Source organism: Delphinus delphis, chromosome 3, assembly GCF_949987515.2.
Source record: "Delphinus delphis chromosome 3, mDelDel1.2, whole genome shotgun sequence".
Taxonomy (NCBI): domain Eukaryota; kingdom Metazoa; phylum Chordata; class Mammalia; order Artiodactyla; family Delphinidae; genus Delphinus; species Delphinus delphis.
The window spans coordinates 82817874-82839717 of record NC_082685.1 but is presented as its reverse complement, the minus strand read 5'-3'; the positions used below and the strand labels follow the sequence as shown (position 1 = coordinate 82839717).

Below are 21844 nucleotides of genomic sequence, written 5' to 3'. Positions count from 1 at the left end.
GTCCATTTTCTTCTCTTTATTTTTCTTGGTGCTGTGTGACTTCCTTAGAACTCTGGGATGGCTCCCTTAGTTTGCTATATAACTAACTTTCTAGATTTTCTTTTGCTTTTTATTCCAATTTAAGTCTATTTCTACTTAGATCTCATTTCTTCTTTTTTTCTTGAGTTCCTTTTTTCATTTTAATTCAATAATACTTAAGCATTGTGGGGTTTGTTTCAAAAAGAGTGAATTGTTTGTTTCAAAAGAGTGAATTGTAGAAAATTTTCTGACATCTGAAAAAGGCTTTTACTTTGACAACCTATTGACAGTTTGGTTAAGTTGAAAATTCTATGTTCATTTTCTTTTCTTTCCTCTTTGAAGACATTTCCCTTTTTTTTCCCCCTAACATTCATAAGGCTGATGTGAAGTCCAAATCTCATTACTTTTGGGGCGATTTGTTTTAGGCTCTGGGTGGTTTTAGGATGGTCCCTTTTTTATCTATAGTGTTCTGAAATTCTGTGAGGCTCTAAAATTTAGATAAGTGTATTTTAAGTGTTGATGACTTTTTAAAAATTACACTCATTGTAGTTTTCATCTTTAAGAACCCTTTATTTGAAGCTTCTCCTTTTTGTATCAGCTTTTAAAAATACGGTTGCAATGTCTATTCACATCATTTAGAGAGTGCGAGGTATAATTATTTACAAGTTCTCTTCTGCTTCTCAATATATCTCTACTTTCTACAGTGTCACTTAATCTATCTGTGCATGTTGGACTTTCTATTTTTTGCCATATATTTTTTTCCAAATGACTCATGGCCCTTATTTTTCTGTTTTGTTAATAAATGAAGGACTGGGTTTATTAATTTTGTTTCCTCTACAAATCAATCTGAATGCTTTGACAGCCAGCCTCCTGCCTGATTGGGAGCACTGGCTTTGAATGTTTTGTAGGTGGGGTTTATTTCTGTGCCAGTCAGGATACAATCAGGAGGTAAAAACAGCCCCACTTATTTTAAGAAAGATTATTTAATATAAAGAATTATTAACCAGATATTATAGAACTAAAAACGCAAATTGAGAATACTGACTTATCACAAAGGTAATAACTACAGTAAGCAGTTATGACACCTAAGCGTTGGGGGAAGAAAAAGATGAAGTTGGAATTATTACAACTTAGATACGTGCAGGGCAGATCCTGTGGCACTGAGGCTTACATGTCTGAGGAAGGAGCACTGCTTGGTTAGTACAGGTGCCTCGAGAACTCAGAAGAAATTGCTGGGAGCTGGGATTCAGAGGAGGAGGCACTCCTCAGCTTGTTCTGGTGCTTTAGAAGCTCAGAGGAAGGCTGTGTGACACCAAAATCCAAAATGTCTGAGGAGGGGATTTAGCACAGCTGGTGTTGAAGTCTGAGGGGACACAATAAAGTTGATTTCTCTGAGTGTTAGAAAAACTGCAAACTAAAACAGACAGCTACTACTGGAAAAAACTGCTGCAGTCCAGGTGAAGCGCTGCTGGGATGATGCCACCAGAAATCCTTCTACAGTCTCCACTTAATGCCCCCTATTGGCAGAGCCTAACAGGAAATAAGCCGACAAAGGAGAAACGTGGTTTGCAATACCAGTTCCAGTACCACAAAACAGAGTGGAGATGGGTGGATTTGAAGCCAAGAGATAATAGCTCAATAACCTGGACAATTTAGAGCAGCTGTTTCTTGGCAAATCTCATTCATTTTCATGCCGAAATAAAATATTTCATACCAAAATAGTCTAGGTCTCACATTAGAAACCCTAGCCCCCTTTAAACTGTACATCTGTTATGTCCACTCTATTTACTGCCACAACTGCCCTCTCTATATGTCTACAAGGATGGGAGTGGTGGACTACATGCAGGACATTGCAGTTCAGGATATAGTTTTTGAAACAATAACTTCAATTTTCACTGTCCCACAACACAATCCTAATCCTCACACCTGCTGATTCTTTGTGGTCCCTCTAGGATACAGATTGGTTTTCATTTCTGCTCATATAAGGAACACCTACTTCATTTGCCTTAGGCCTTCAGACTCTCTAGTCTAATCTACTGGTGTCCTACACTTCCTGTTAATTCTACTGTGGATGTGTTTCCTTCGGTGCATTTTCATGTTCACTGCAGTGGGATTCAGGAGGGAGGATCAATAAATGTGTGTGCTCCGTCTGTCATGGAGAACTGGAATCCAAACCAATGTCTTTTCAAGGACACAGACACTTAACTGTTCTACAAAAATATTTGCTTGTGGTTGCTTATTTTATTATTTGTCATTTAAACGAGATCTATTAGGAAAATTCTGAAGTGCCATTTAAATTCTAAAACTCAATATCATTTGTTACTATATTATGGTAGTAAGGCAAGCGGGATCATAAAAGATACCCAATCTAGCCTATCATTTTGGGGTTTTGCTCTTATCTTTACAAATAAAAAGTAGCATGAGTAAGTAGCTCTATGTTCCTCAACTATGATTTTTGTATTTTTATGACCTTCAGGTCATATCAAAATGTTATGCCCTTCTATGCCTTTACTAGATTCCATTGTAATTTGGGCAAACGAGTCCAAATTAAAAAATGAAACCGCCAAGTGACTCACATTAAATAGCTCACGTTCCATTCAATTCCTTACAGGAATGTAGAATGGAGCCAAATTTGAACGTATGAATGCTTAACAGGAAGCAGTATAAAATGCATTCCTTTACCTGATTATGGCAGAAAAGTCATTCGGAATTTTTTTCTGAATACCAGTCAGATTTATTTGATTTTATTGAAACTATTAGTTAATCTTCCAGTTATTTGGACCCTTTCAAAGAGCTATCAGAGACATAATTGATCTATAAGAATAATACAGGAATGAAGTAACTTCAATAGATAAATTTTGACGTAGGTTAGGAAATTCAGCCCACATCACTATAGTGTCAGAAATTTTAACTTATTTGTCCATGGTAACATAAAAGTTCTATAAATGGTTACTACTTTCCTTCTGCCATAATCAACCTAATTTTAAACATTAATTACAGCTTTTCCCCCAACAAAAATATAATATCTTTGAGCAACTTGGGCAACCCAATTTGCCATGTAAGACAAGTGTCTGGCTCCAACTTTTCCCAAGTAAGACAAAGGCAAAAACTAGTATTAAGAGACAAAGACTATGATAAGTAATAATTAATATAATAGAATTAGAAACCAATGATGATTTTTACTAAAGAAATAAGTATATTTTTGTGAGTTCTGCTAAAGTTATTAAAATTCCTGAATCCATACACTAAATTGCCTGATTTTGAACCCCAACTTTGCCATTACTAGCTGTCTGTCCTTAGGCAAATTACTTAACATCTTCCTACCTCAGTATCCTCATCTTTAAAATGGGTATAATATAATAATAATACCTGAGTCCTAGGGCTATTGTGATGATTGCATGAATTAATCAAATAAGCACTTAAAACAGTACCTGGAATATGGTGAGGAGCACACAGTAAATATTAGCTGACTATCATGATAGCAATGATGATGATGATGCTATTAAATTTTCAGCCCATTAAATATTACAGTTCTAAATCAAGATTTAAATACCGTTTTGGGGTCTAACTGATATTCAAGTGTTGAAAATAAAGTTGATGATCATGATACAGTGCTTATGAATTCTGAGATGGACTATGGGTATTGTGTAGGCAGTCACTGACCATTCATTACATTGATCACAATCCAGGCTGGGAAATACAAGGTTTTTTAAAATTGCTCCAAAATGCCTCATCTTATTTGTCCATAAATTGAAAGTGGCCATAAATTGAAATCCAGTCTTTTTCTGGGAATGATGAAAAATTGGTGTTTACTTTAAAACTTACAGATTCTAAACTACTTGTGTATAGGTACTGGGTATTACTCAATTAAATAAGTATTAAGTACTTTATTTACATGGTTTTCCAGACATAGAGAGATAATCTAAATGATTTAGATCCAGGGAAAAGCAAAATCCATAAGGACTGCTAAGGTCAGAAAGAAGAGAAATGAAGCTTGAGTTGTGCTTTAGAGGGTGGGTAGATAGTTGTAGAGACCTGGAGATGGAATTTGAGATCTTGGGACCAGAATGAGTAAAATATCTGAGTGAGTATAAGGAACAATGAGAAGCCTAGGGAGAGTTTGGGATGGTGTAGAGGTGAGGTGATGAGCAGAGACTGAGATTCTGGATCTAATATTATAGGCAAGTCAGAGGCGGTCAAAACAAGGGATTAAGAAGGTGAAATAAAACATTTAAGATAATTCATTTGGTTAACTAAGCAAAAAACTGAGGACAAGAAGTCCAAGAATGACAATCCTATCAAAAGTGTGATAATTTAAAGGCTTTGGTTGGGCTAGAAAGGGAGGGATAGAGGGTTTGCAGGAAGAAATAGAGAAATATATTACGTAACTAAACATAGAAAGGAATTGCTGAGATTTGAGCATGGTTGTTATTGACAGAAGTGGGACAGTTAGAGAGACAGCAGATTTGTTCGTCTAGATAGTAAGCTCCTTTTTGAATTAGATAAATTTTAAGTGACATGTGCCTGTTGAAATATGAATGTCCTGAAGACAAAAGATTTTTTTTTCTTATGCCTCTCAGCATGTAGCTTAGAGCTACAAGCATAAGAAGTAACGATACTTAGATATTTATTTTAAAAAACTAATTTGAAGATTTTTATTTGAATTGTGACATTCTGTCATTATGTGCATAATTTGCATCATTAAAATGGATTTCTTTTGTGTAAAAATTGAGTAGCCTGTAAACTAATATGCCACTAAGGAATCATTTAATTCCTTATTTTATCAGATTGAGCTTCCTCCATACCCTTCATATGAAATAATTTCCAGAGACATCACAATTTACACCTACATTCAAGGTTCTAAGATTGCCTTCTAACCATTTCTCTTCTGACCATGAAAGAGTAAAGAGTTTAGCGCTGGACTTAACCGCCTCACATAAATAGCTGTAAATTTACTAAACAATTCACTAAACAATTAATGACATGTCTTAACTGTCTAGACAAAGAATTGTTGCAGTGACATGCAGTGACAGTTTTGGGATTCTAGATTGTTTTCCTATAATACTCATCAGGACATGGTTTTTAATAATTATGTCTCATAACAAAAATCAGATGAGATGGAAATTGAACTGTGAAGAGGTTCCAATGATATCAGACTGTCAGACACAATATAGCATTAGAACTCTATTTCAAGTTTCCTTCAGAAGAAGCATCCTATCATCTTGCCAGCATGGTGATGTTATATATTACTAGTAGTCTAAGCTTGTAGTACATGAATCCTTTGATTTTCTTATGGTCAACTAGCTTGATAATGCCAAATAACATAAATTATTGTCATGCGGAAATCATAAGCTATTTAATAGAATCTAAAACCTGTTACTGTATGTGGGAAAACTTTCCAACAATTCCGTGTCTAGACAATTAACACATGTAATAAATCAGTTAAGTTGGCATAAATCTCACAGTGATGCAAGGAATAAAATGTCATATGAAAAAAAAAAAACTTGACAAATCTTTTCCATTACTGACGTTAAGGAATTGATGACTTATCCTAATACATCTGGAATTAAAGGTTTAAGCACAAAGTCATTAAACCACTGCTTTAAAAATTGTCTGATTAGAACAATTTAATCTGACCGTATTTAAGTGCTTAAGAATATACAAATTAGAGTATGATTTAGATCCACGGATATTCAGACCAAATCACCTATGGCCAATACTAAGCTCCAGAGCATGGACGTTCTCCCTGATGATAATTTTTAATGAGGTATATCCCTGATTCTTTTAAGAGGATGGTTCTTCCATTTGTAAATTTAGCAAAACATTTTAGTTGAGGTATTTTTTCCTGTTTGTAGTAATTCTTGGATCAAGTATTTTCATTTGCATATTATTCGAGAGAAATAGCACTTACTTTCATTAGTTACATTTACCTCACTTCAGTTTCAAATGCTGTTTCTTTGAGCCATCTGAAAGTTTCTGTTCACCTTATCCACCTTATTAATTGAGATGTCTAAGTTTCCAGTCATGATACCCTTCTCAGGTTATGGCTACTGCACTTGTCCATTTACCATCAAAACCAGACAGGTATGAAGAAGAATTCTGTGGATAATTTTGTGGATTATGTAGCCACAAAACATACACTTCCCTATTCCCACTATGTAAAAGCAGCCCTACTTCAGGGTCAATATTTCCATGTGAATTACTCTGCCAGCATGGGGTCTCCTTTAACCTCCAACATTCTAGGTCAGAAGCATGAAGTGTGAAGAGGCATGAGATCTGCATTATATTCTGAAATAATTCAGGAAAAAAATTCTCTTTTTCTCTTTTCTGTAAAGTTCGTGGTTGTTTCACACACACACATACAGCTGACTCTTGAATAACATGGGTTTGAACTGCATTGCTCCACTTATACATGGATTTTTCTCAATAAATATATTGGGAAATTTTTTGTTTTGCATAATTTGAAAAAAACTCACAGACGAACCACATACCATAGAAACATAAAAAAATTAAGAAAAAGTTATGTATGTCATGAGTACATAAAATATATGTAGATACTAGTCCATCATTTATTACCATAAAATATGCACAGATCTATTATAAAAGTTAAAATGTATCAAAACTTATGCACACAAACACTTACAGACCATACACAAGGTCTTTCACAATAGACATGTAAAAAAACCATAAAGATGCAGTACTAAATCATAACTTAATAAAATTAACTGCAGTATATACTGTACTACTGTAATAATTTCATAGCCACCTCCTGTTGTTATTGCTATGAACTCAAGTGTTATGAGTATCTGCTTAAAACACCATGTGATGCTAATCATCAAAGTGAGCAGTTCGTCTCTCCAATAAATTGTGTGTGGCAGTAAAAAGTGATCTCTCACAGTTCTTGCATATTTTTCATTGTGTTTAGTGCAACACTGTAAACCTTGAATAACACCTTGGGACCCATATTAATTGCCACTAATGATGCTGGAAGTACTCCTAAGAAGCAGAAAGAGTCGTGACATTACAAGAGAAAGTTGAATTACTTGATATGTACTGTAGCTTGAGGTCTGCAGCTGCAGTTGCCAGTTATTTCAAGATAAATGAATCCAGCCTAAGAACCAATGCAGAAAAAAGAAAAGGAAATTTGCGAATCCATCACTGCAGGTACACCAAGAGGCAGGAAAGCCTTGCATTTTTTGGTGAAATACCTTCTTATCTCATATTGAAAATGCAGCTTTTATGTGAGAGCAGGATTGCTAAAAGAAAGGCATACCTATAGACTATAATATGATTCAACAAAAAGTGAAGTCATTATACGACAACTCAAAACAAAAGGAAGGTGAAAGATCTAAAGCTGGAGAATTTAATACCATCAAAGGCTGGTTTTATAATTTTAGAAAGAAGTTTGGTTTAACAAATATAAAGATAACAGGAGAAGAATTCCCAGATGTTATTAAGAAAGCCATTGAGGAAAAAGAATATCTGCCTGAATAGGTTTTTAATGAAGACAAATCTGCCCTATTTTGGAAAAAAACAAATGTCACAAAAGACATTTATTAGTAAGGAGAAGAAGTGAGTACCAGGATTTAAGGCAGGAAGGGATAGATTAAGACTGTGTTTTGTGCAAATGCAGTTGGGTTTATGATCAGGATTGCTCTTATCTATAAAGCTGTTAACTCTCAAGCCTTGAAGGTAAAAGATAAACACCAGCTGCCAGTCTTTTAGTTGTACAACAAGAAGGCCTGGACAATGAGAACGCTTTTTCTGAATTGGTTCAACCAATTCTTTGTTCTTGAAGTCAGGAAGTACCTTGCCAGTAAGGGACTGCCTTTTAAAGTTCTTTGGATTTGGGGCAATGCCCCTGGCCACCCAGAACACTGTGAGTTCAACACTGAAGGCTCTGAAGTGGTCATTTTGTCCCCAAACACAATGTCTCTAACTCAGCCTCTAGAACACGGGGTCATAAAGAGCTTTAAGGCGCATTACACATGGTACTCTATGGAAAGGATTGTCAATGCTGTGGAAGAGAACTCTGATAGAGAGAACGTTGTGAAAGTCTGGAAGGATTACACCATTGAAGATGTCATATTTTTTATAGAAAAAGCTGTGAAAGCCATCAAGCCCAAAACAATAAATTCCTGCTGGAGAAAACTGTGTCCAGATATTGTGCATGACTTCACAGGATTTACAACAGAGCCAACCAAGGAAATTATGAAAGAGATTGTGGATACGGCAAAAAAAAAAAAAAAAAAAAAAAAAAGGCCGGGGGGAAGGGTTTCAGGATATGGATCTTAGAGAAATTCAAAAGCTAAAGGAGATCACAACAGAGGAATTAACAGAAGGCGACTTAACGGACATGCGTGCTTCCAAACCACTGCCAGACAAGGAGGAAGAAGATATAGAAGAGGCAGTGTCAGAAAACAAATTGACATAATCTGGCAGAAGGGTTCTGGTAATTCAAGACTGCTTTTGACTTCTTTTACAACATGGACCCTTCTTTGATATGGGCACTGAAACTAAAGGAAATGGTTGAAGAAGAATTGGTACCGTATAGAAACATTTTTAGAGAAATGAAAAAGCAGTAACGTCAGACAGAAATTATGATGTATTTCCATAAAGTTACACTGAGTGTGTCTGCATCTCCTGCCTCCTCTTTCCCCTCCTCCACCTCTTCCGCCTCTGCCACCCCTGAGACAGCAAGACGAACCCCTCCTCTTTCCTCTCCTCAGCCTACTCAACGTGAAGACAGTGAGGATAAAGACCTTTATTATGATCCACTTCCACTCAATAAATAGTAAATAGTCATCATGCCATACAGTTAATAAATATTTTTGTTGTATATGTGTGTGTCTTTATGTGAAAATCTAATAACTGTACAGCAAGACTGCATGACATGTTTTTGTGTCAGCAGCATCATTGCCTAAGTATTCATCATGTAGAACATCATGTGCAGGACTTGTATTGAAGTGGATAGCCTATCCTTACATAGGCATAAGGTGAGTGATACTTAGTATAAAATTAACAATGTGTTAGTTTTCTTACTGTTTTATAAATTTGCTTTTAAAAATGAATTACCATACAGTATGCCTCTCCCTCTCATGATTGGAGAAACTGTATATCATCACAGGTAAGCGGATTTTTTTAATGTAACAATTTTTCCAGTACTGAACTATGAATATGGTTGTAATAATGTATGTCATAAAAATTTGATAGTGATTTAGTCATTAGTGTATAGGCTATACCATCATGAAACACTAGTATGGATTACACTAGCTTACCATAAAGCAATTGTACTGCTGCTTCTTCATTATCAATGCATGAATCATTATACCTATAAATATGGATTCCTTTTTCACATTATCTTTTCACTTTTGATGTCTAGTACTACTAATACAATATAACATCTACAGTGCTTTGTATCATTTAAGACAATATTGATATAGGTACTGACAGATGATTCATCCTGTAAACAGATGATGTAAATAAACTTATAGTATCAATAAACACAGTTTAATACTGTAAATATATTTTCTATTATGATTTTCTTAATAACATTTTTCTCTAGCTTACTTTATTGAAAGAATACAGTATATACTACATATAACATACAAAATATGTGTTAACCGACAGTTTATGTTATCGGTAGGCTTTCAGTCAACAGTAGGCTGTTAGCATTTATGTTTTGGGAGAGTCAAAAGTTATGCTTGAATTTTCAACAGTGTGGGGGGTCGTTGCCCCTAAATCCTGCATTTTTCAAGGGTCAATTGTATATATTATAAAAGCAAATGTGGATGTCTTGTGGCCTCCTCTGTTTTTTGAGAGTTTGTATAAGACTATTATTGTTTCTTCTTTAATATTTGTGTAAGATTATTATTATATGATAGAATTCACCAGAAAAACTAGGAGTCTGGAGGCTACTTCTGAGTAAGGTTACTGGTTTTGAATTCAATTTCTTTTTTTTTTCTCCACTGGATTCAATTTATTTAATAGATACAGAACTATTCAGATTGTATATTTCATATTGTGTCAGGTTTGGTAGTTGAGTTTCTCAAGAAATTTGTCCAGTTCATCTAAGTTTTCAAATATATTGGTAGAAAGTTGTTTATACTCTTTTCTTATTATCCTTTTAGTGTTCTGCATTATGGACAATTAAGGCATATAGCCTCTTTCGTGGATGTCCCTGAGAGTGTTAAAAGAAAATTCTCGCAGTGGACAACATTCTGACTGTTCATTTTATCTGACAGGAGAGATGACCAGAATTATACTTTTATAATAATTCATGAGCAAGGACTGATGGGTTGGCTGGGAGATTAGACTTGAGAGGAGCATGACTAGATAAATGATGAAAAGGAGACCTGAGGAAATGCTACGTGGAAGAAACTTTCCAAGTGTGTACAGACTGTGAAGATATTTCTGAATGCTCACCAAACAGTAATCTGAACAAAGCTGTATCTTAATAATCAGGTGGACAAGATAACCTTTTCTGTGGATATAAATCAGTCTCATTCCCCAGCTACCCCTGTACTTGATAAGTGGCTGATGAATAAATTGGCCATGCAAGCATGCTCAGAAGTTATGTATGGGCTCATCAAATTATTTCCTACTCACTAAGGCTGATTTGGCTATAGCCACTGCTGAGTCCCTAATTTCCCAATAACAGAAAGCAACAATGAACTCTTGATATGGCATGATTCACCAGGGGAACCAGTAGCAGATTAATTACATCAGACCATTTCCATCACTAAAAGGACAACACTTTGTTCTCAGTGGAGTAGATATTTACTCTGAAAAGGATTTGCCTTCCCTGACCATATTACTTCTGCCAAAACCACCAACCATTATCCCACAGAATGTCTTCTTTACTGTCATGTTATTCCACACAGAATTGTTTCTAACCATGGAACTCGTATTTCAGCAATTGAAATATGGCAATCAGCTCATGCTTAGGAAATTTATCATGTTCCTTGTCACTCTAAACAGATGACCTGTGTCAACAGTGAGATATCTTAAAAACTGAACTGTGGTACCAGCTTGGAGGAAACACTTGAGAGGCTGTAGTAATGTCCTCCATAATAGAGTATATTTTCTGAATCGATGACCATTTTTGTCCTTTTTCTCTCATGGCCAGGATTTAAGAGGCTTAGAGTTAAGACTAGACACGGGAGTGGTTTCCTGTCCTCACAGCTCTAGACTCTGCTTGTTTAGAGGTCTTAATTCACAAAGACATAATGTTTCTTCTACCAAGAAAGGTAATATTGATTCCATTAAACTAGGAGATGATATTGCCACCTGGTGGATTTAGAATACTCTTGTTAATGAACCAACGGGTCAAGAAGGGGTTATTTATTTACTGGCTAGGGTAATTGATCCTGACTGCAGAAATGATGATAGGTTGCTATCACACAACAAGGGCAGGAGAAACTGTGTCTGGAATGCAGAAATTCTCTGGATCTACTCTTAATACTTCCATATTTTGTGGTGCAAATTAAGGGAAAATTAAAACACCCATTACAGGCATGAACGCTAATGGAACAACCCTTCAGGGATGAAAGCTTGGGTCACCTCTCACAAGACAATAAACTATAACCAACCTAAACTACAATAATGAGGACTTGAGATGTTATGAATATTTCTTATGTCAGGATGAATATAATTGCATATATATTAACAAATTTTTCTTTATTCTCTCTCCTATTCCTTTGCTAGCTAACATAAAATATGTTGTATTTATGATATATATATATTACCTATACCATCCCTAATATACAATGCTTTAAATACTCATATCTTTTAAACAGATTAAGAAGATTAAGCAGATTAAGAAAGAATATATAATAATTTACATTGCTCCACATATTTAATACTTCTGTTGCTTTTTATATCTTTCAAGTTTCTATCTGGTTTCCCTCAGTCTTAAAAAATTCCCTTAGCAATCTTTGTAGTGTATATCTACTGATGTCAAAGTCTCTCAGTTTTTGTTTATCTGAAAATGTCTTTTCTTTTCATTTTTGAAGAATATTTTCACTGGATATAGTTTCAGGGTTCACACTTTTTTTCTTGTACATTTTAAAGAAGTCCCATTTTTTTCTGACGTCTACTGTTTCTGGTCAGAAGTTATCTGTCACTTATATCAATCTTCTCCTGTATTTAATGTATTGCTTTCCTGTGTATGCTTTCAAGATTTTCTCTTTGTTCTTCTCTTCAACAGTTTGACTATGATGTGCATGATTTTCTTTATATTTATTCTGCTTGAGATGAGCTGAGTTCATTATATATGTAAGTTCATTATTTGTTTAATATTTTTTCTGTTTCATTTTCTATTTCTTTTCTTCTTTTAGGACTCCAGTTACATTTATGTTAGACAGCTTTTTAACTTCCCATAGGTCCCTGAGGCCTGGTTTATTTTTGGCACAATACTTTTTCTTCTATTCTCCAGTTTGGATAATTTCTATTGCTCTATTTTCAAATTCATTGGGCATTTCTTTTGTTTCCAATATTTTTTTAAGCTCATTCCATAAAGTTTTCATTTTTGTATTGTAACTTTAGATCCAGAATGTTGGTCCTTCAGTGGAGTTTTCTCTGCTGAAATTCTCTATCTGTTCAATAATTATAGACATACTTTTCCTTATTTCCTTGAACATACTTTTGATAAATGTTTTAATGTTCTTGTCTACTAATTCCAGCAGGATCAGTTTCTTTTGACTACTTTTTCTTTTGACTATGGTTCATATTTTTGTGTTTGTACATATGATTTGTAGTTTTTTATTATATATTGGATGTTGTAGAGGATACATTTTGGACTCATTCTTTTTGTTTTTGAAAATTGCAGAGTTTTGTTTTGGGAAGCAGTTAACTTGGCTGTCTTAAGCTCCAAACTCTGTGCCCTACATCCACATCAACTAAAAATCACTGCTCAGCTGTTGTCTTTATTTATTTTGGTCTGGGCTGCATGAGCCTCTACTGTGTCTATGCACTTCAGGGATCACTTAAGAATTCTCACTGAGTTTATATACCTAATTTTGGGCTGCACAACCTGTGGATCTCTTTTTCCCCAAAATTCCCCTCTCTCTTTCCAGCCACTCTAGTAGCCCTGATGTCCATCCTCTGACTTGTCAAGCTAATAAATGGCCTGAGTTCTTAACTACCTTGTGCCCTAAGTCAAAAAGTCATGTATTTTAGAATCTCACCCAGAATAATTACCTTCTTTCAAGGGTCATACTCAATTTTAATCACACTCCAGTGGCATCAATACATACCTTTTAAATTTTGTCTATAGCTTATAATTGTTATCTGTGTTAGGATTAGCCCCATACAAGCTCCTCCACCATTACAAAACTCTTTGGTTTTATTTTTCAATTCTTTTTCTGATTTCCTCACATGAAGGCATTGCTCATTAAGTTTCAGTCTCTTTTCTTCTAACTCATACATGTAAAGCTATGGTTATCATTCTAAGTGATGTTTTAGTAAAAACCTACAAGTGTTGATATGTAATATTCTTATATTAAATTAAAATGTTTTTATTATTCTGTGGATTTTTAAATTGAATCTATGAATTAGAAGAGATTTTCTAATTTTTAAATATAAGGTGATGTTTTAGTTACCATTTTGTTACTGATTTCTATTTTAACTTCAGAGAACATATTCTATATGATTTAAGTCTTTTAAATGTATGTGGACTTTTCTGTGTAAGTTTTGTGCTTTAAAAGAAAGTGTAGGGCTTCCCTGGTAGCGCAGTGGTTGAGAGTCCACCTGCCGATGCAGGGGACACGGGTTCGTGCCCTGGTCCAGGAAGATCCCACATGCCGCAGAGCGGCTGGGCCCATGAGCCATGGCCGCTGAGCCTGCGCGTCCGGAGCCTGTGCTCCGCAACGGGAGAGGCCAGAACAGTGAGAGGCCCGTGTACCACAAAAAAAAAAAAAAAAAAAAAAAAAAAAGAAAGTATAATGTGCAATCGGTGGATGAGTTTTCTAATGTGTACTCACTTAAGGAAATTTGTTAAATATGTTGTTTAAATATTCCTTAAGCTTACTTACTGATTTTTTGTTTGTTTTCCTTTTTTTTTCTTTCCTCCCATATACTGAGAGAATTGTGTCAAAACCTCCCATAATGATTGTGGATTTCAGTATTTCTCTTCGAGTCTCCTTGTAGAATTCTCAATCTTGGTTTTACATATTTTGAGGCTATGTCATTGACTGCATATAGATTTAATATAACTTTATCTCTCTGGTAAATTGAATCTTTTAGTATTATAAAGGATTTTTTAACTCTAATAATTATTTTCTCTTAAAGTCTTTTTTTATGAAGTATTAAGATAGCTATGTAGCTTTTTTGTTATAATTAGTCATTTTCCATACTTTTAAGATATCTGTATTTTTATGAGTTGTATGTATCTAAGGTAAGTAGCATATATATTTTTTGGTTTTTTAATCCAGCCTGACATGTTTGTCTCATAACTCAAATATTTCATTCATTTACACTAAGTGTACTAACTGATATATTTGGGTATGAATTTACCATTATATTTTTTGCTTTCTTTATATTCCATCTATTCTCTTTCTTTTTGCTTTTATTTCCTTCTTTTGGATTTTTATTATTATTATTTTGCTTCCTAGTTTGTAAATTATGTATTCTATTTTCTTTCTTTCAATAATTTTGCTCCACAAATAAAAATATTTACAGGTAACTTATTAATGCCTCTTTTTATCAATTACTTTACCTTCATTGTGGATAATACAATGACCTTAGAATCCTTTAACTTCATTTGTCCCACTCGTTCCCTTATATGCTAACATTAATTCTCTCTGTATCATCATGGTATTTAAGCACCATGATACATTACAGTTATAATTTTATATTACCAATATTATTTGTATTTTCTTACATCTGTACCACAGTGTTTGTTCTTCATTCTTTGCTCATTTCTGACTTAATCTGGAATTATTTTCCTTCTGCTTGAAGCACATCTTTTTTATATTTTATAATTTCCTATAGTGTGGATCTTCTGTTGGCTACCTCAGTTATTATACTGTAGATGACATTACATTACCTTTTGACTTTCACTCTACCTGTTGAGAAATCAGCTTTTAATGTTACATTTAATCTTTTGAAGACAATTCATCTTATTTTTATGGCTGATTATGAGATTTTTCTCTTCATTTTTTGCTTTCAGCAACTTCACTACTATATTTCTAGGTGTGGATTTCTTTTTATTTGCTTTGCTTTGGATGTTTTCGCCTCTGAATTTGCATACTGACATTTCCATCAATTCTAAGAAATTATCAGGCATTTCCTTAAATATTGCCTATTCCCCATACCCTTTCTTCTGCACTTCTTAATTTAATGGTCTACATTTTTTGCCCTCCCTCTCCTATTTTCCATCTGTTTCCCTCTCATGTGCATTTTCCATAGTTTCTTCTGACCCATTGTTGCTCTTCATCTTCTTCTATGTACTTCTGAAAGTCACCTTAAATCTATTTTGGAAGGATGTGGGATGAAAATACATAATTCTCCACGTTTCCATGTTTCACACTGTCTTCCAACTTATTATTACTTTCCTCTGGATTTCTGTGAATGTTAATTGAAAAGTAAAGCAGATGCACAGGACAAGGAAAAAAAAGCAATAGCTTAAAAAATGGCAGTGTCAGCTTACTTATACACATAAGTATGTGAAGAAAAGCAAAACAGATCAGAAATAGCATAAAGGAAGCAGTGATTGAGATATGAAAATGTCATCTTACTCAAAATATGAGTAGGGATGAAAAGTAAAAATAGAAAGATCAAAAAGTACTAAAAAGGAAGAAATAACTGGAAACACAGCAATTTTATCTTAGTGTACAGTGATACACATTTTATACACGTGTTTAACAGTAATCAACTCGGAGGAAAACATTAAAATATTTCCTTTTAAAGTTTTACTCATGATTACAATATCTGGCATGGTTTATGTAGCACATTCTCTCAATTCCTGACAAGCACGAATTATTTGTCTCATTGACAATTTGCTGCTGCCCTCTAACAACAGGGGTTAGTGAGTTATACCACACTGAGTACTGTAAGCAATGAAACATATCTATTCAAACACATAATAATAACATAAGAAGATATGTTCTTTCAAATCATCAGATTGGATACTTCACTTTAATGATCAATAACATGCTTGAGGTATGTTTTCCTGAGTACTGAGGTTTCTTCCCCACCTTGTCTTTAGCATTTCCCCCTCATATTGAAGGAAAATAGTATAGAGGTTAAATGTTATACTTCCTAAACGTACTGAAATGGGTAGATGTTTAAAATCTATTGTTTGGGGCTTCTCTGGTGGCACAGTGGTTGGGAGTCCGCCTGCCGATGCAGGGGACACGGGTTCGTGCCCCGGTCCGGGAGGATCCCACATGCCGCGGAGCGGCTGGGCCCGTGAGCCGTGGCCGCTGAGCCTGCGCGTCCGGAGCCTGTGCTCCGCAACGGGAGAGGCCTCAACAGTGAGAGGCCCGCGTACCACAAAAAAAAAAAAAAAAAAAAAAATCTATTGTTTGCTATCCATGTTATTTCGCCTCTTTAAGCCATAGCTTCTTCACTGGTAAAATGAAAATAAAATGTTTTCACCACACACACACACACAAAAAGATAATATGTAAGTTGATGGAGGTGATAGCTAACGCTATAAATTTAAATTTTCTAGTAGCCACATTAAAAAGGAAAAAGAAACTGATAAAATTGATTTTAGTGATATATTTTATTTAGCCCAATATATCCAAAATATTACCATATGATCAATATAAAAGTTATGAATAAATTATTTCACATTTTTTTCTCTAAATCTTTGAAATCTAATGTGAATTTGGCACTTAGAGTACATCATCAGACACGTTTCAAGTGCTCACTAGATACGTGAAGAGGGAGGTCTACTGTATACATAACAACACAGTTGTCTAAAAGATTACCTCAAGAAATCAAGGATTAAGCATATTATGAGAATTATAATGGCAATCACTAGATGACCTAAAAAATGGAAACTAGACAAGTCATTTTTTAGTCATTGAGCCAATAAATTGTATCAAACTGATGTTCTTACTGCAGCAGAAGAAAATTTTTCCTCTGCCCTTCAAGGTTCTTTTGGCTGGTCTAATAATTAAATTGACATAAGAGAGATTAACAGGAGAAAAACAAATTTAATTTTGTACCTACGGTAACCTCACATAGACATGAGAAGCTCAAAGACAGTCAGGCAATTGAAGCTTATTTGCCACCCTGAGCTAAGAAGAAAAGGGTAGGGGTCTGGGGCTTCAAAGGCAAACAACAGAGTTCATAGGAAGGTGGGAAGAGCAGATGTTTAGCCAACAAATTTTTGTCATGCCATGTAGAGACACTGAGGACAGAGAGGACCTTAAAGAAACAGGCCCTGCAGAGCTCCCCCCATCTTCCTATACCTAGCCCATTCTCTTTGTAATTATCCTCTGGTGACAGCCCTATTCCCGGAGCAGGCCCTCTGTCTAAATTCTTTTAGGCAGTTGAATGGGAGGTGAAAATCTCTTCTTGAGTCTGTTAGGCCTTGGCTGTCTTCAGCTCAAAATAATCCACATAACAAAGTGGCACATCCTGGGGTAGCCTGCCTTGAACCCCATCATACTAAATAGTTACCCAGTATAAAATGTGTGTAAGAAATTCTCTTTTCATTTATTTGGATTACGCTTTACTTTTCTGAATAGATTCTTTGGCTATTTTAGGATAGTATTTATTTTTGAGGGACTAAACACTCAAGAACTAACGAATCCCATGACGTCATTAACTACCTTCATTACACTTAAAATGGGTGCATTTCATTACATGTTAATAATATCTTATTTGGAAAAAGTGCTTTGTTAAAAATATAAAGAAAATATAGAAGAACTGACACCTTTAAACACGAATACAGTTTTAAGATCCTTTGCATTTACTCTTCCTTATTTTTGGAACATGTTTCTCCCACTTCCTTCTGGCTTTTACTCAAATGTATCCTTTACAGATAGCTTTCCCTCCCTACCTAATCTAAAATGGCAATTCTATCAAGCCCTATTCCCCATGCCTTCTTTATTTCTTTATTACTTGCTATTTACCTCTGACATACCACACACTTTTTTATTTATCTTGTGTGTTGTCTCTTGCTCCTCTGGAATGTAATTTCTGTAAGGGCAGGGATTTTATTTTTTGACCTGTTTAGTCTACTGTGGTACCTCTAGAGCCTAGAATTGTGTCCTGTGTCTGATACTGAACATATACTTGTTAAACTTGTAAATGAATTTGTATATTTATTTCATTATTCTTTTTTTTTTTTTTTTTTTTGGTACACGGGCCTCTCACTGTTGTGGCCTCTCCCGTTGCGGAGCACAGGCTCCGGACGCGCAGGCTCAATGGCCATGGCTCACGGCCCCAGCCACTCCGCGGCATGTGGGGTCTTCCCGGACCGGGGCACGAACCCGTGTCCCCTGCGTTGGCAGGCAGACTCTCAAACACTGCGCCACCAGGGAAGCCCCGTTCATCATTCTATTTTAACAATTCATTTCTGCATTCAACAAACGTTAATTATGTCCTTTGAAGTATTATACTAGGTTCTGGAGAATGGGGGCTTGAATGCAAATACAAGAATAATTTAAACTAGGGGCTGGCAATTGTAGGGGAGCAAAATTTGCCACCCTAAAACGTCTCTTTGGCATGCGGATTAATTTAAGCTGAAACAATCAAGAAACAGAAGACTCAGGAAGTCATTCCTTTTACCTCTCTCTTAGCTGCCTAAAGAATCTGGATAAAGGGAATTGAGCTATCACCAGAGATATCTGCAAAGAACACGGGCTATAGGGGCGGTGGGGGGGCAACTCTAAGTGAGGCCTAAAGATCAGAGTCCACTCTGTGTCCCATTGTCTCTGCATGGCCCAGCAAACAGTTGTTTACCAAACATTTGCCTTTTCATCTTCATGTCAGTTGCCTTCCTCCCATTTGAAGTCCCAAACCTCTACATGACAAATCCTCTTCTGTCTTTAGCTAAAGATGGTATATAATGTGAAGGTTTCTGCCATTTTGATAAGTTATTCAGTTTTCCTGGGTTTCTCCTATGCATACATCTCATTAAACTTTTATTTGATTTTCTCCTGTTAATCTTGTCTCAAGTCAATTAAATTCATAGGACAGCATAGAAGAACCTAGAAGGGTAGAAGAAGATTTCTTCCTCCCTGACAGAATCTATAGCTCACTGGCCAAATACAGGTGAGAAATAAAATATTGCCTGCCATATCAGTAAACACAGGATGTCACAGTCATACGCAATTGCAGCCACCCATGATGGTGAGCCCCAAGGGAACTCAGGAAGGAAACAAAGGATACCTGCCATCTACTAGTCATCAGACTGCAGCCACCCCCAAGGGTGCAGCTTGAGGAAACTCAGGATGTGAAAACACAGGATATTGGCCCCAGATAGCTGGGGTGCATATCAAAGGAATGATTTCGGTGAGCCTGGGACTCTTGCATCTTCCCATACATAGAAAAGTGCTAAATTCCTTAACTTGAAATATCCGGCTTTCTTTAATTAACAATAATCTTTTGACATTCAGACTACCTGTCCTTTGTTGCAAAACTCCTATATATCCTGGCTTCCCCCCTCATCTCCTGGGAGAAGTTTTCTCAGGGTTACTTGAGATGCTGCCTCCTGGGCTTGAAGTCCTAAGAATGTCCTCCGAATAAAACATAACTCTCAACTTTTAAGCTGTGCATTTTTTTTTCAGTCAACACAGTCTATAACCTGATTTTATAAATAAAGTTTTATTGAAACATAGACATGCTCAGTCATTTATGTCTTGTCTATGGCTGTTTTCACACTACAGTAGTAGAGTTGTGTAGTTGTGACCAAAACCATACAGCTCTCAAAGCTGAAAATATTTGCCATTTGGTTCTTTATAAAACATTATGAGGGGCTTCCCTGGTGGCGCAGTGGTTGAGAGTCCGCCTGCCGATGCAGGGGACATGGGTTCGTGCCCCGGTCCGGGAAGATCCCACATGCCGCGGAGCGGCTGGGCCTGTGAGCCATGGCCGCTGAGCCTGTGCGTCCGGAGCCTGTGCTCTGCAACAGGAGAGGCCACACAGTGAGAGGCTCGTGTACCGCAAAAAACAAAACAAAACAAAACAAAAAAAAAACATTATGAGGATCAGGGCCTGATGAACCCTGCCCTAGAGAGGAAAATTCACTTCAACTTCTAAAGCCTTTATGTTTGCAGATCAAACTTTTGATTACTGCAATAGTATTTTTAGCAAACAAATATCTTGGTTTCCTATGAAACCAAGCTTTGAACACATCAAACTGGAAGTTGTATACTTTATTATTGACTGCACTCTAAATGAGTACATAGTCAAACATTTCTTATCTAAATCTGCCTGGAACTCAGCTAAAAGTTAGTGCTAACAGTCAATTTTAATGATTCATAGAGTAATTATTTACCAAAATCATTTAATAAACCATGATTCCATTGCTAAAACATTATATATAGCTACAAAGAATTCTGGGAGAATACTTTGTGGAGTCCAAAGGAGTTTGACATACAGGGCTAATAAAATAATAGCAAAACATGTAAATAACATGCATTTAAAAAACTGCCTACCACATCTGTTGTTTACACTTTCCTTTATTCAAAGAAATTTTAGATAACTTATTTAGCAGAAATAAAAGTCATTGGTTGAAACTGATTTTGGCTCTGGCTGGAGCCTCCCACTATTTAAAGCAAAGTTTCAAAAAATTGTATTTCAAATTCCAATAGAAGTATTACTGTTAGGTAGCTGATCAGTCATGAGTGGGTCCCCCCCATCTTGGACAGGGTCATCTTTCCCTCCCCCACCAGGACACTGGTGACCAGAACACGCCCAGAGATCCTCCCTCTTGTGGCCAAGGACCACAGCTAGGTTTCCAGCCACAGCAGGGCCAAGCAGGACAAAACCGCAGTACAGGTTAGCACAGGCGCACCAAGACCTACAAGGTGACTCAAAGTAACCGGGGTTCATTACGCCATATTTGTAATAAATTAGCACTGTGGTTCCCTCTTCCCCGCCCCACCCCACTCGGGTTACCCTTGGGCGTTTATAGGTAAGAAGCTGCACATTAGAAGAAAAGTTATATAACCTAAAGCTGTCGATCAACTTGTCAGTCAAATGATGCAGGACACAGGGAGGGACAACCACTCTAAAAAACCCAAACTTACCCCATTGCGGGGCTGCTTCTGGTTTCCAGACAGCCTGCTCTCATCCTTTCTCAGGAGCATACTTTCGCTTTGCTTAATAAACCTCTTGCTACTTAAAACTGCTCTATGCCTCTCATCTGAATTTTTCTCTCGAGAGTACAAGAAGTGAGGAAATCACCGTTCTGCCAGTGACATATTTGGTGCTGTGACTCAGATTGCTGCCAAGGTAAACTGTATGTCTCACCTGACTTCACTCTCTCTCTCTCATGAGAACTTGCTTCCTCTCAATCTCTGCTTTGTTTGCTTTCCAAGACCCACAGGGCACAATCTCAGTCCACTTACTGTGTTACGGCGATCCCCAGTTAAGGGTGGCAGGGGGTATCCCCCAGGCCGTGCAGATCCAAATTAAACTCGGGTGGCAGCTGACGCTGTCCTTGGGACCTGGTGGAAATACAATTTCCAACCATGAAGGAGTCCACTGAGGCCAAGGCTTTTCTCCCCTTGATCTTTCTCCTTCTCCTCTATCACTCTATCTCTCTGGACTCAAGAAGATCCACCAAGATGACCACCAGACGTCCAAATTAACGTGCAGCAAATAATTGGCAACTTGGTCAGGTGAGTTTCCCCTCTGTGGC

At 36.3% G+C, this 21844-nt stretch overlaps 1 protein-coding gene across 1 annotated transcript in view; it reads right to left on the bottom strand.

Moving 5' to 3' along the window:
* The window catches only part of TMEM232 (transmembrane protein 232), a 378932-nt gene extending 357687 nt beyond the window's left edge, over positions 1–21245 (bottom strand). The window contains 1 exon segment of the mRNA XM_060007168.1: positions 21231–21245. The gene's annotated coding sequence lies outside the window, so the exon portion shown is untranslated.
* Between the last annotated feature and the right edge of the window lie 599 nt (positions 21246–21844).